The following is a 15,333-nucleotide window of genomic DNA, read 5'->3' on the forward strand; positions in this document are numbered from 1 at the left end:
CTGCTACTCCAGCAAGTAGCCTCCTTTTCCTAGTTCATCTGCAGCTAGCAGGACTACTGTACCCAGGAAATAAAGGAAAGGTGAGTGAAACAGAGATTTTTAAAAGTATAATGTATTTTTGAAGAACAAGTTTGAGATATTCAAAGAAATTGAAGGGATTTAGACATGTCAACACTCACAACAAGATCTCCACTATACTGTCACATTCTCAACACACTAAGATATGCACCAGTCAACTGGTACAAATAAGTCACCTGCCCAACTGTTAGACCCAACTCCAGTTACACATCCCTTCATAAGCTAGCTACATGATCTCAGCTTTTATCCTTCATATACAAACTAGAAACATTTGTCTTCCGATCCCATCCCACCCCTCTAACTGTAATTAAGGTGAATTTATTTCACATCTTACTTTTTATCTACAAATCTACTAACACTTTCCCCTGTCCACCTTCAGGATTCCTCCAGAGAGATCGCCAGGAAAGTTTTCTGGAAGTTCTCAGCAATCCTCTGCCAAAAGTTCCATGACAGAGCAGCTTTGTTCCTTCCTGCATTGTAGGAAGCTTTCCCATGTGAGTCGGCAATCACTTGTGCATCGGGAGCAGCGTGGAAGCCACAAGCATGGAGTAGATGTACCCTCTTTTCCCTGCTTACCCTTAGCAGTGAGATGTCTGCTAGAATCCCTGCCTGTGGCAAAGTGTGGGAGAATTTTAAAATTTTTTCCCTAGGCGTCTTCACCACGACCCTTGCAGAGTATGTGCTCTTTTCCCTGTGTGGAGCGCCTCCCGCTCCCCCCCCCCCCGCAACACTCACCATCCTTTAAGTATTCACAGAGATGTGTACCTACCAAAGGTCACTGAGAAAGTGATTGTTATGTTGCAAAAGGTGTATTTAACTGAAATGTTTCAATACTGTGTGTGAATTTAACAATCCCGCTTCGGTGCATTGTCCCTTGTGCTTCAGCAGATATAGCCTTCAGGAACACCCCCCACACCCCAGCCGAGTGTCTCCTCCAGATAAGAAAGTGCCCAAGACGCAGCAAAGAAGACATGTTCTGGGAGGTACTGCACTGCTCCAATGCAGAGAAAAGGGAATGCAAGGAGTGCTGGGAAGCCGCACTGCAGGACAGAAAAGAGAATCAGAACACAACTGAGCGGATGATTAAAGTAATAGAAGAGCAACCGCAGATGCTGAAGTCTTTAATAATGCTGCAGACTGAACAGATCTGTGCCTGCCTTTCCCTGCAGCACATTCAGAACTCTTTTCCATGCCCCGCCCCAAAAAAACTCCGCCCGCATAGTCCTTTCCCCTTTCTGGGACTTCTCGGTTTCCTCTTCACTCCACCTGCTCGGACAACTTTCACAATGATAGCTGGACGTATGCACAGGTGTGAAAGTCTGCCCTTCCCTGGTTCCTGCTTTCCCATCAAGCATCTGTGTGCGTTTGTGTGCTGTTTCTTGTGCAATAAAAGCGAAGCTTTCGAATGGTAACTGATCTTTATTTGATTCCTACAAATTGAGACAGCAGGCGCTACCAATACATGCACAGGCATTTTAATCATTTGCTTACGGTAATATAAGGCCCCAAACTTCACCATTGCTTCCGAGGAAAACTACACGCAATGTAACATTGCCACACCAATCACAGAGAGTTACATGACTGGTTCTCATTTTCAAAGTGTTGCCTCAAAGCCTCCCTGATTCAAATTGCTCCCCTCTGGGCTCCTCTGATAGCCCTGGTATCTGGCTGCTCAAAATCAGCAGCCAAGCAGTTTGCCTCAACACTCCACCCCTGAGCAAATCTTTCACCCTTAGCTTCATAGAGATTATGCAACGTACAGCACACGGCTATGAACATGGGAATATTATCCTCATTAAGGTGTAACCTGCCATAAAGGCATCGCCAGCACACCGTTAATCTGCCAAAGGCACATTCAACTGTCATCTGGCACCTACTCAGCCTGTTGTTGAACCATTCTTTACTGCTGTCCAGTTGTCCCGTGTAAGGTTTCATGACCCACAACTGTAAGGAGTATGCCGGATCTCCCAGGATCACTATGGGCATTTCAACATCCCCCACTGTAATCTTCTGGTTTGGAAAGAAAGTCCCCACTTGTAGTTTTCTGTACAGGCAGGTGTTCCTGAAGATGAATGTGTCATGCACCTTCCTGGACCACCCTGTGTTGATGTCAGTGAAATGCCCACAGAGATCCACAAGTGCCCACAACACCATGGAGAATTACCCGTTCCTATTGAGATATTCCATCGCAAGGTGGTCTGGTGCCAAAATTGGAATATGTCTGCCAGCTATTGCCTCTCCACTGTTAGGGAAACCCATTTCTGCTAACCCATTTATTATGTCACACAGATTTCCCAGAGTCAGGGTCCTTCACAGCAGGATGGAAGTTATTGCCCTGCACACGTGCATTAGCAACGGTCAACTTTCTCCCTCCAAATTGATTCGTGACTGACTGGAAGCAGTCTGGAGTCTCCAGCTTCCACACAGCAATTGCCACGTGCTTCTCTACCAATAGGGCAGTTGTCATTCTGGTGTCCTTGCGCCGCAGTAAAGGGGCGAGCTGCACATATAGTTTGAGGAAGGTGGCTTTCCTCATTCCAAAGTTCTGTAGTCACTGCTCGTCATCCCACTCATGCATGACGATATGATCCCACCGTTTAGTGCTTGTTTCCCGAGCCCAAATGTGATAGTCTACCCTACACTGCTGTTCTGTGAACGCCAAAAGCAAGCTAAACCTGCTTCTATCCATGTCATGCAGCATGTCAGGCACCTGGGAGTCTTCTTCAGTTAGGAACTTCATGATGAACTGCACTGCCATCCACAATGTCTTCATGACCGTTCACAGAGCATCGGAGAGCAGTGCAGGATCCATCCCTTCTCACAAAATTGCTGGGGTGCACAGCAAAGGACCATTTCAAAAATGCTGCGAAAGAAAGCCAGAAACGCATGGAGTGCCGGGACAGAAAGCAATGCATCCCAGGACATTAAGCCCGGTCCCAAGATGCACTGTGATCTGCTCTGCCTTCCCACAACACCTAGCGACAGAAGGTGTCGAGCTGGACTGTGGGATAGGTAGCCAGAGTGGGTTGCTCACACTGTCAATGATAGTGCCCCAACTGTGGATACGCTTTGCCAACAGAGGGAACGAGTATGAACATGACATTCCGATTTTTCACTATGCTGATTTTTGAGTGTCAACATCACATTTGTTGACAAAACTTGGTAGTGTAGACAAGGCCTAAGTTGTCTAAGTAATTTTTAACTTGTTCTTTCTCTGTTTTAGCCTCTGAGTCTACCACATTTTTCACTGGAATTCACTATGTTAGATGTTCAATCACTACTAACCTTTTTGATGAAAACTGAAACAAAAAAGTCATTTAACATTTGTGCCATTTTCACATTTTCTGTTGTCTCCCCCCCCCCATTGAGTAACAGGCCTACCCTGTCCTTAGTCTTCCTCTTTGTCCTAATGTATTTGTAGCATGTTTTCTTGTTACCCTTTATGTCTCCAGCTTGTTTAATCTCATTTTGTGCTTTGGACTTTCTAACTTTGTGCCTACGTACTTGTGTTATTTGTTTATATTCATCTTTTGTAATTTGACCTAGTTTCAACTTTTTGTAGGACTCTTTTTTGAGTTTCAGATCATTGAAGACCTAGTTAAGCCACCATGGTCTCTTGCCATACTTTCTGTCTTCCCTAGGCAGTGGGATAGTTTGCTCTTGTGCCGTTAATAATATCTCTTTGAAAAACTGCCAACTCGTTTGAACTGTTTTTCCCCCTAGACTTGCTTGCCATGAGGATGATGGTGGGATATGGGGCAGAGTTAAGGTTGACGGTGCTACCATGCATTTCCATTCATTAAAACTTCTTTTTAAAGTGTCACCTTAATTTTGCATTGCCTATCTTGCTGACTTTAAAACTACAGGTTTCAGAGTAGCAGCCGTGTTAGTCTGTATTCGCGAAAAGAAAAGGAGTACTTGTGGCACCCACAGTACTCCTTTTCTTTTTTTAAAACTACAGTGTACTCTTAACCTTTTTTCCCTTAGGTTGTTGATATACATTTACAACCTTCATGTCACTTTAATTAAATGTATTGTCTGGGAACTGATTTATTCATAAGAATTACCTTAAGGTGCCTGTTGTCAAAGAACCACACATTTGAAAACAGATAATCTAAAGAAAAGTAATATTCCTTGAGGCAGGCTGTTTATATTCTTCAGCATTACTCTAATACTTGTCAGTGTTTTGTAACACTTTCTCAGGTGTCAATTGCAGCTTGCCATTTTTATTGAGGAACAGAAGGTGTAAATGGGTAAAACCAGAAACAGAACTGCATTTCCTGGGGTGGTTTTATGACATTGTAAGACAGATATGCTTTTTAGTGTGTGCATTCTGCATAACCATTTGCAACTTCGAGAGAGCTGGGACAATCGTGGTGAGGTGACCTTAGGCTTGACTTGTTTGTGTTGTTTCCAAGAACTGAAAGTTTTACTTATGTGAATCAGTTTTACTTATGTCTTGGTCTTGATCCACTGATTGTCTTATTTGTGAGTTGAACGTGTGGATTTAAAATATCTATAGATAAAGCATTTTCTCTATTTACCAGGTAAGAAGTCTCTTTTGAACTTTGTGAAAAAAATCAGGAGTTGCAATATTCTGTCCTCTGCTATTCAGGCTCTTGTACTGTGTGCATCATGGTGGTATCTGAGAACCTTAAATGACATAAGTACCATCTGTCACATGTGAGTCTTTCTTTCTCTGTTCCTCATGTTGCGGGAAATCTGTAATTTTTTGTTATAACTGTTTGTGGGATGCTGGAAAAATACACTTAGCATGGAAAAATTGGAGAAGTCCAAGGCTTCTGCTTTTATCATCGAACTCATGCCTTCTCTGTTAGTTTAAAAGCAGCCCTAGTCAAAAGGTTTATTTATTAGCACAAAGCTGATAATTGTGTATTAGATATGAAATAAACCTAAATTCAGAGGATCAAATATAATACAGCCTAGCTTGTATGCAAGATTAATCATTCTTGCTACTGAAAAATAATCTAACCTATAGATAATAATCTAACTAGGCCCAAGTCTTGATTTAATGTTTTTTCTCAACTACTTTCAGTGAAAAAAGACAGCAAAGCAAATATCTGAAGTAGCAGTTAAAAATAAACTTTATTTGCCACCATCTATTGCTTTTCAAATACTTATTACCCAGATAAATTTGTTCTTTGCTTTTACTGGAGATTTACTGATGAGTTTCAACTTTATGCACCATAAAACAATGCACCAGAGGATTGTCAAAATAATCTGGAAATCAATCAGAATATTTCCATTTTTAAAAGTTTTAGTATGTGGCCATTAGAGGTTAAAATTTCTGTGGGATTAAGTGGAAAGGCTACAGAAATTGAGCAAATGATAAAAAAGTGGGGTTTTTAAAAATCTAGTAGCTAGTACACATGTTCCAACTAAAGTATTTTAAAGCTTTTTTTGTGTGTATGTGTACACACCCTGGAAAGTCTTATAAATCAATCTGTAACAAGTCCCAGCTCTATTATACAGGCAGAAAAACTATTAGAGACTGTTGCATAAGTGGCTGCAGGACAAGATGGCCACCCATTTGCATACAGCTGCAAAAAACTTACAAATGCTCCATAAACAACTTTACTGATGCCCAGTCTATGCTGAGAAGGGAGCTATGTTTGAAAACCAGATTAAAACCTGATCCTGGCAGGTGCGTAGTTCTCAGAACTTTACTTGTAGATCTTCATTGACAGGATGCTCAGCACCTCCTAGAGCACTCATAATTTTGTAGGATAAAAAGCAGGCATATTGGATGAAATCCTAGACCCACTGAAATTAATCGGAGTTTTGTCATTGACTTCAATGGGGCCAAGATTTCACCCACGTCCCTACTGTTTTCAAACATAGGGTCAAATTCATCCATCCTTGAGGAATTCTCCGATGGGAGTTTTGCTCAATTAAGGATGACATAATTTGGCTCATGGTTTGAATGGCTGGCATGAGTTAGAACCATATTCACAAACCATTTAAAAACATTTTTTGGCCTTATCTACAGTCACCAGTCCACTGTGCCAGGAAAAGGTTCAGCAGGAGCCGTGTTTGAATAATTTTTAAAAGCTGTTTTCAAATATGTCCCCTTTCCCAGGGTAGACTGGGCCTGTCACAGAGCTAAAGCTAAGCAATGATAATGACCATAGTTTTTCCCCAAGTTTATTTTACTTCAAAATGTGTGGTATTATGTTTTGAATTGAACTGTAATTTCAACACTATTCAAGGGAAAGGAAGGTATATACTATTAATTCAGACTGAAGACCAAGATCCTTTCATCTAGAAAGCAGTCATCATATCTGCTTGATTTACTGGTGTCATTTCAAAATAAAAATATGTATTTGTTTGAATAAATGGTAATCATTAAAACCAATTTATAAGGGATATAAGCAAGTTGAAGTTGTTAAAAAAAGAAAGTGAAGAAAATAACATAAGGTAGATCAGCTTTAAAAGATGTTTTTTAAAAGAAAAAAAAATCATTCAGTGCTTCCAAACGAAGTTGCATGGAAGTAACTGGCCTTCAGTCTAGCTAGTGCACTTAATTGAAAATTACATGGCATATTCTACAATTGTTCTGCAAGACTGCAGAGTATGCTATGTGCAATGAGTATAGAATATATCACTAAATGCTTAACTAATTATTTCTTTTGTTAGTCAAATGGTTCCTACTCTTTGACCTAAAAGCAAAAACGAAAAAAACAAAAAACAAAACGTGCACTGTCTGTATTCTGAGTCATTAGAATGGGTTCAAAAAGGTGCCCAACTTCATAAAATCTCATTATTAATTATCTATGTAACTGGCAGCTTTCTACAAAGCCCAAAATACTGTCCATGTCCTTCAAGGATATCTCACTTGTGAATGGTTTCAGAGTAGCAGCCGTGTTAGTCTGTATTCGCAAAAAGAAAAGGAGTACTTGTGGCACCTTAGAGACTAACAAATTTATTTGAGCATAAGCTTTCGTGAGCTACAGCTCACTTCATCGGAGGCACTGAATGTAGCTCACGAAAGCTTATGCTCAAATAAATTTGTTAGTCTCTAAGGTGCCACAAGTACTCCTTTTCTTTTCACTTGTGAATGTGGAGAGCACTGGCAGAAAGACACTCAAGTTGAACTAGTTCAAGAAGACTAATAATGTATTTACTCCAGTTGTGTGAAAACCTGGAATTAATGGGAAAATATTAACACTTAGTCACTACTAATCCATGTGCATAATATAAAAACATTCCATTCAATATACTGTGATGTATATTTATACTAAAAAAGATATATATGTATGTGCACAAACGTCCTACTTATTTCCTTGCTTTTTGTGGTTTGCGTTGGTGGGATCTGCAGACTAGCCACCTTAACTCAAAGTTAATGAAGAATTTTGTATCCATAATCTCCCATACTAAATTATATATTATACAGAGAGGTTAAATCTCCCATACAAAATCATTCCTTAACTTTAAGCTACGGGATGCACTCATCTCTATTTATGTAAACCACAAAAAGCAAGGATCCAACAGTTCTGTATTCAACATCCCATCTATTTTCCAGTCATCAGTTCTGCTTCTCCATCCTGAACTGTCTCCCTTACCATGACTCAAGCCAGCTTTATCCTGTACATCAGTGTTCAACCTGTTCAGTATCCCACCATGTTTATTAGTTACACATTCATGTGTTTTGCCGACTGGTACAGGGTTGCTGTGGCTTTAATTTATCAGACAGAACGTGCTTTTGTATTAAGTCAGGGGAGATCTGACTGCAAATGGTAGACCTGATTCTTCACTCCTTTACACCAGTTTTACACCAACGTAACTGCACTGCTTAGTAGTATAATATCAGAATAATGGAATCAAAAATAGGACACAGGCTGCAATAAGTGTTCTTATGTAATGTTTAAAAACGTTGTGTTTGGATAGACCTATCTTATTAATGATTGTTCTCAATTTGTTATGAATAAATTATAAAATTTAAATCTGCATATCTGGGTGCATTGGTATATTATATGAATGGTCAGAATTGAGGGCTACATAGTGGTTGGTTAGGATGAGGGCTGGCTTATGTGGACTGTGTATGGCAGAAGGGTGATAGTTCTGGTTGAGAAGGGGAACAGATAAGTGGAGTGTAAATGGGGTGTTGGGGATCTGAACTGCTATTTCCTTTCTTTTTTAAGCATATAGTGATTGATTTGCATGTAACAATCAACTCAAAAGTAACATTTTTCTGAGGGATTTCTCAGTTTTTTTATTCAGTATAGATATCAGAGTTGATAGTTATTCACATGGTTAGCTCATGGATATGTTATCCACTAACCCCATATGCTACCTTGCATAGCTCCAGTGTCTTCCACGCTCCCCAATCCTGTTTCTCTTCCTGGCTCCCATGCAGACCAGCACTCCTCTCACATAATCCCTCCATCTCACCTTGGCTCCCCAAAGAGGTGCAATGGGGAGTAGCCTGGGCTGTATGGGAGTCCAGTGCCTTTGTATCATGGCAGGGACATGAGTAGGGCCCTACCAAATTCAGGGTCCACTTTGGTCAATTTCACGGTCATAGGATTTTTTAAAATGGTAAATTTCATGATTTCAGCTATTTAAATCTGAAATGTCATGGTGGTGTAATTATAGGGATCCTGACCCAAAAAGGAGTTGTGTGTGTTGGGGGGGGGTTCGCAAGGTTATTGTGGGGGGGGGTTGCAGTACTGCTACACTTCTGCACTGCTGCTGCCTTCAGAGCTGGGCAGCTGGAGAGCGGTGGCAGCTGGCAGGGAGCCCAGCTCTGAAGGCAGCGCCACCACCAGCAGCAGCAGCGCAGAAGGAAGGAGGGCACAGTGTGGTACGGCCACCCTGACATCTGTGCTGCTGCCTGCAGAGCTGGGCCCTCAGTCAGCAGCTGCCGGTCTCCGGCCGCCCAGCTCTGAAGGCAGCGCAGAAGTAAGGGTGGCAGTACCACAACTCCCCTAAAATAACCTTGCAATCCCCCTGCAACTCCCTTTTGGGTCAGGACCCCCAATTTGAGAAAGGCTGGTCTCCCCCTTGAAACCTGTATAGGATAGGGTAAAAGCACATAAAAGACCAGATTCACGGTCCATGACATGTTTTTCATGGCTATGAATTTGGTAGGGCCGTCAATCTGAGGCTAGTTTAGGTAGAAGAGACGGGGGAGCCTGGTGTCTCTGTGTCCAGGCATTGATGCTTGAAAGGCTCCCTCTATGCTTCTGCCTTGCTTCCCTAGTACATAAAAGCAGCAGCCTAAATTTCCCCCGTTTTAAATCTTAAATCCCCCGGTCTAAGCTGGGGGTTTGCATAGATAGTTACAAACCCAGTGTAGACAAGGCCTCAATATGCTGGAGGGCCAGGGCAGAATTGCTGGGGAAACAGAGGGTGAAATCCTGTTCCCATTGAAGTCAATGTTAAAATTCCCATCAACTTTAGTGGGGCCAAGATTTCCCCAGAGTGTGTCTTGATCAGTGTTTGAAGGGCTCCTCAGGGTGTTGCTGCCGCGGTGCTCAGGTGATGAGTCAGGAGCATCAAAGGAGCCCTTTGTGTGTCTATACATCAGCACAGACATTGGGGTGCTCTCACCCCAGGTGCCCTTCACAGCCACAACCCTCCCCTATGTTCCCCCCAACTTCCCAGCAGATAATGGTTTTCCCTCTGAGCCCCTTATCCTCACCAAATCTCTCCCACATTCCTATCTCCCTATGACCTGACAGAGCTTTTTTCCAGACCCTTTCCTCTCACTTTTGCTGCCCAGTCTGTCTCCCTGATTCACCAGGAATACAGGAGAATGTGCAAGGCAACCACTGGTTAGTTAGGGATAGAGCAGGTCAAAAGATTTTGACAAAAACCATTTTTGAGAATAAATAACACAATTTTTGGAAAATGTCATTTGTTTGTCAAAATGTTACTTCTTGTCAAGGAAGCAGGCTGACAATAAGGGCAAATAGAAACAGCTGATCCTTCTGTGCAGTTCTGTTGGCTAGTCTTGGTGAAAGCCAATTAGATTATGATAAATAAGAGGAATAACTCCTTATGTGTTTAATTTTACAATTTAAAAGTGACCTGTGTCTGAGATTTTTGCATAATATGTGGTTCTGAAGCATGGGAGATGCGATTGTTTAGCTAGAGGTGCCCAAAGAAATGTGAGAAATAGGGCAACATTTCAAAAAAGGGAGTACTATAAATGTTTAATTTACAAAAGCAACTCTTACTTTAAAAATTACATAGAAAAATTCAGTTGTCCTATTAGGACTTAGAGAGCCAAATTTGGAGATTAAATTCAATCATTCATTTTCATGGTGAAGCAGAATAATTTTAAGTCCTGCTTTAGATACAATCTCAACAGAACCTCTACTGTGGAGTTTCTATTGATGCATTCATAGTATATAATAGCTGCAAAATACCAGTTTTATGAGTACTGTAGACCTGAGGAGAGAAGTGTCATAGCTTATAAAAATTAACATTTGTACCAATGGTATATTATCCATTTATTTTTACTATTACCACCTATCTTGTGGTAGCAATCTTAATAGTTCTAGGTGTTTTCCAACACAGAGGAAAATACAATCTCTGGATTCATACAGCCTCATTTATAAAAGTGCGTGTATGTGTTTTATGTACAACGCTGATCCCATAATGTCTAACAAACATACTTACCTGTACTCACGTGAGCAGTGCCAGTGTCTTTAATGGGATTATTCACATGAATAAAGTTAAGCATATGTGTGTTTTCAGGATGTGTGTGCATGTGTGTGTGCTTGCTACATAAAATACACACTGTTCTTTCTTCTATGATTTCTCTCTGTAGAGAGAGGCAAAAGCATGATGTACTGACAGGTGGTCTTCATTATAAAGGTCATTGACATTGTCAAGCATCTTTTGAAAGGTGACACTGCACCTAGAAGCTTATCAGGCCGGAGCCATGAAGTCTAAAACAATTTCTCTGACAACACTGTAAATGGGTAATATCTCTGACACCTTTTTAACTTTAACACAGTATAAAAGATTAAAGTTATGAAAGCAAACCGTTTTCTCAGAGTCCCTCCCTGTGGTTCTAATCACCCTTTCCTTTTCCTTCACCAGGCATGTATTCACTTCCCCTAAGCTTTGTCTCTAAGTACTCTGCAAAAGTACTGAAGTTGTAAAGGAGCTACTTTAATTATAAGTACTACAGTAATGGATTCAAGTACACTCATTTATCATAAAGGGCTTCCCCATCTGTCTCTAGAGTATGCTCAAAAATGCTGTGTATTTGATAACATTAAGGTGGAAAATTTAACACATTTTAGTCTTAAACACTGCATATTGGTTAACTTTTTGTCAAATAGCATTTCTGCAGATTGACTGATAGAAGAGATTTGTGTGTGTGTGTGTGTGTGGTCTCTTCCTAATTTATTTGCACTTCAACCCACTGGGATCAAACTGCAATCCCTGTAGGCAAAAGAAGATTAGGGAAAGGGACTGACTGTTTTTTCCCAGACACAGAAGGGAAAGCAACTCCTCAAGTACCGCAAATTCTTCTGGCCACTGTACAAATTGTTCCTGAGTGTGGAGAGTTTCCAAAAGACCTAATTAGCAACTCACTGCAAACATTTCTTTGCATTAGCTAATGATCCAGCTACACTTGTAAGCAAACAGTACCAACATATCTAATCAATGCAGAAAAACCAACAGAATGCTTATTAAACATCTGGATGTATTTTTCTAATTAGAACAAAATGAAAACATATGCAGGTTCCTTTGATCTGTGCTTCAACAAAGAAATTGTTGATAAAAAAGCATACTGGCCAGTCAATGTGTCATTTTCATAAAGTCTGGTCATTTCTCTTCAGATGTTCCCAATTTAATTTTGTTCGTTTCCTGCAATCTCTAATTTTACCATATTGTGCGAAACCACAAGAGATTCTTTGGATCTGATTTTATTTGAGGTTTTACTGCTGCATGATTTGCTACTGATTTTTTTTCCTACTTAGTCTGGAAGAATTTTTTTAACAGCAGGAGACTGAGGGAAGGTAACATAGAGATGCTCTTCTGGAACTTTTCAAAAATTCCTGTGCATAAGGAAAATTATTAATTTGAAAGAAAAAGTTGAAATCATAAAAAATGTAAAGAACAGATATTAACTGTAAGATAGTGAATTATGAGAAATTTAATTCTTTTAACTTTCTCACATCATTTGATTTAATAAATAAGGTAGAATCTTAAAAACAAATACTCCTTTTGCATTTCATCATAACAATTATAATCCCAACAATATTGCACTACTGTATTACATGTATTGTATGACTCAGGCACTTTTACTTTTGGCTCCTAGCTGTACTCTTTGCACATTGCAAACAAATATTTAAACACATGTACTTTCTTTTTCTGACTGAAAATCCAAAGAACTCTGAAATCCAGAATTTTAAAAGCATAAAATCTATTGAATTTTATAATTGTCCTTTTAACATATGTTTTCTCACTGCATTATGGGTTGGAAAAGAGTGAAATAAAATACAAATTTTAGAAAGAGTTTTCTTCTGCATTAGCAAAGTCCTAATAATTGACATCATGTAGCATTTTATTATATTGCCACTTTGTGGGAATTTTTAAAAACCTGAAAACATATATTCATATTGCTTGTAACCAATAATGTTAACTGGAAATGAAAAAAACCAACAACCCATAAACATCTAAGGTGTAAACTGAATGTCATTTCCCTAACAGAGCAAGATGCTACATCTGAAACCTAATATACTAAAACTACATTTTGTGCCTGATCCTGATTTGTTTGTTCACCCAAAACTCCCACTGACTTCAATGTTAGTATTGGTACATAATCAAAACAGAATTAGGCTCTTATGCTGTTTGAAGTAAGAAAATTACATTAATATGCTCATAGTGGGAAAATTAACAGACTTCAGACAGAAGAGTAGAAATTATGATTAATCGGAAAGATTTCTGGTATATTAATATTGAAGGCAGCCTCTGCAAATTGTATGTTTATTTAAAACATAAGACTAAAGCAGCTTGATTGTTTAAACACCATTATTTTTAATGCAGTTAGAGAATTTAGTAGTATAAATATTACAGCATAACAATCTGGGAGAATATATTACCTTGAATGGGATACAGCTTTCTATAGGCTTATTCACTTATCCAAATTTTGCTCTTGTTCCACTGGTTTAAGTATTAAGGAACATCATAGACTCCAATTGAATTAAATTCAGGTTACATTTACATAGGTGTAACCAAGAACAGATTTTGGTCCCCTTCCATCAACCATGGTATTCAACTGTAAGTTAAATATGTGAAAGAGTTTATTTATTTATTTAATTTACTTACTTACTTATTTTATTCATATAGCAGCTTTCATTAAAAAAAAAAAAAATCAACCCCCAAACAGTTCTACTACTGGTTTTACTGCTCTTCCATACTGATTTTGATGGAAGAGGCTCAAAATACCCTTAAGTCTCTTCTCCTAGCATCTCAGTAGGTCAGAAAGCACTTGTTAAAAGGTATGAGGAAAACAGAGAGCTGTATTTGTTAAAACATGCCCTGAAAAATTTAAATATTGTAAATAAAGATCATAAGACATTTCAACTTTCATGTAGGTGAGCAATTAAAAAAATCCACTTCTGTTCTTGTTCCAAAATACACTGTTGTTTTAATGCTTTATCTGTTTTTATCTCATTAACAACTTGTGCCAGCAGGTTAAGCATAGTATTAACCAAAACTGGATAAGAAAGTGTTATGTTGTCTCAGGTTCCATAACTACCAGGTGCACCCACAGCATATATAATAATGGTTTGTATTTTATAGCACTTTTAATCTGGGGAATCTAGAGTGCTTTATAAGCATGAATTAAGCTTCTTAATGCCTGTGTGAGGTAGCTAAATATGCTAATACTTATTTTTATATGGATAAACCAATACACAGAGAGGTGAACTGACTTGCCCAAGATAATGCAGAAAATCGTTGGCAGAGTTTTGGGCATAGAACTCTCAGAAATTCTGACTCCCAGCGCTCTGCATGGACCACTAGACAAATTTACAGTCTGGTGCAACAATCACTGCCTTCTACTGAAAAGCAAACCTTTGTTGACTGCCCCTAGGAAACGGTGAAAAAAGAAAATATACCTTCTTACTTATGAGATTGCACTCAATTTCAAAACCCTGAGGAGTGCAAAATTCATCTGGTGTTTTGCAAAACACTCGCAGGTAATGAGAGTTTGCTTTGTTTTTTTGTCCTTCCTACCCCCGCCTTTTGTCATTTTTTATTGTAGGTAAAACTGGTAATAATGCAGTTTAAAAAAATAACACTGCGAATTGAATAAAGCCATAAATTGCTCTTGTTTAGAGATGTAACAATTTCACTCCTATTGAATTTTAGCCATAATCAGTTCTAATTTAAATTACATAGTGAAATTTAATACAATTATGAAGAAATCACATAAACGTTTAAAGGTAAGTTTAATTGTAGGGTGAGAAAATGTTTACTATAAAATTGCTCCTTTTATGTTCCAGTGACTCCCTTTGATATTTTAGGACTTCTCCTTTAGGTAAAATATATTACCTGAATAAGTATATGAACATTTATTAAAGCATTATTTGAAATTATTTTAAAGCATTAAATTTAAATTATTTATTAAAGCATTATTTTAAAGCTACTAGTACATAATGCTTGATTATTAAATTCTTTTATGAATAAGATGGTTGTTACTGGAGGATGTGTTCTGAAGATGTTTATATCCCATTGTGGGCTGTGTGAGTATTTGGCGGGGCAGTAGTCATACATGGAGCATTTGGAATTTATTTGACCCCTAGTCTACTTCCAATAGACCAAAAACTGTTTATAATATTGGAAGTTTCTGACTACTTAACTCCAGTGGAACCCTCTTGGAAAAAGTCAGTTTTATCCAAAGGACAACTTCAGTTCTGTCTGAAGGCCACTGTAACTAAATTGCAGTTTGTGCATTACAGTGCATTAGATCAAGTTTGAGACTTTCATTTCATTTTACTATATTTTCTCTCTATGGGAGTATACTATAAACAAGTGCCACAGTTTGTGCACCTATGTGTATGTAACCTATAAATTAAATGTGTATGCATGCCATATTTGTCCCTCAGAATTAGATGTAAACTCTGGGATCAAAAATCATAGGCCCAAACGTGCTTTCAATTTACAGCAATGAACAGCACTGAGTTCTTCTGGATAAAAACCTGAGGAAAACAGAGCAGAATGGGACCTGTTTTTATTTGATGTGATTTCAATATTGTTTTGGAT

Source organism: Lepidochelys kempii, chromosome 5 (genome assembly GCF_965140265.1).
Source record: "Lepidochelys kempii isolate rLepKem1 chromosome 5, rLepKem1.hap2, whole genome shotgun sequence".
NCBI lineage: Eukaryota > Metazoa > Chordata > Testudines > Cheloniidae > Lepidochelys > Lepidochelys kempii.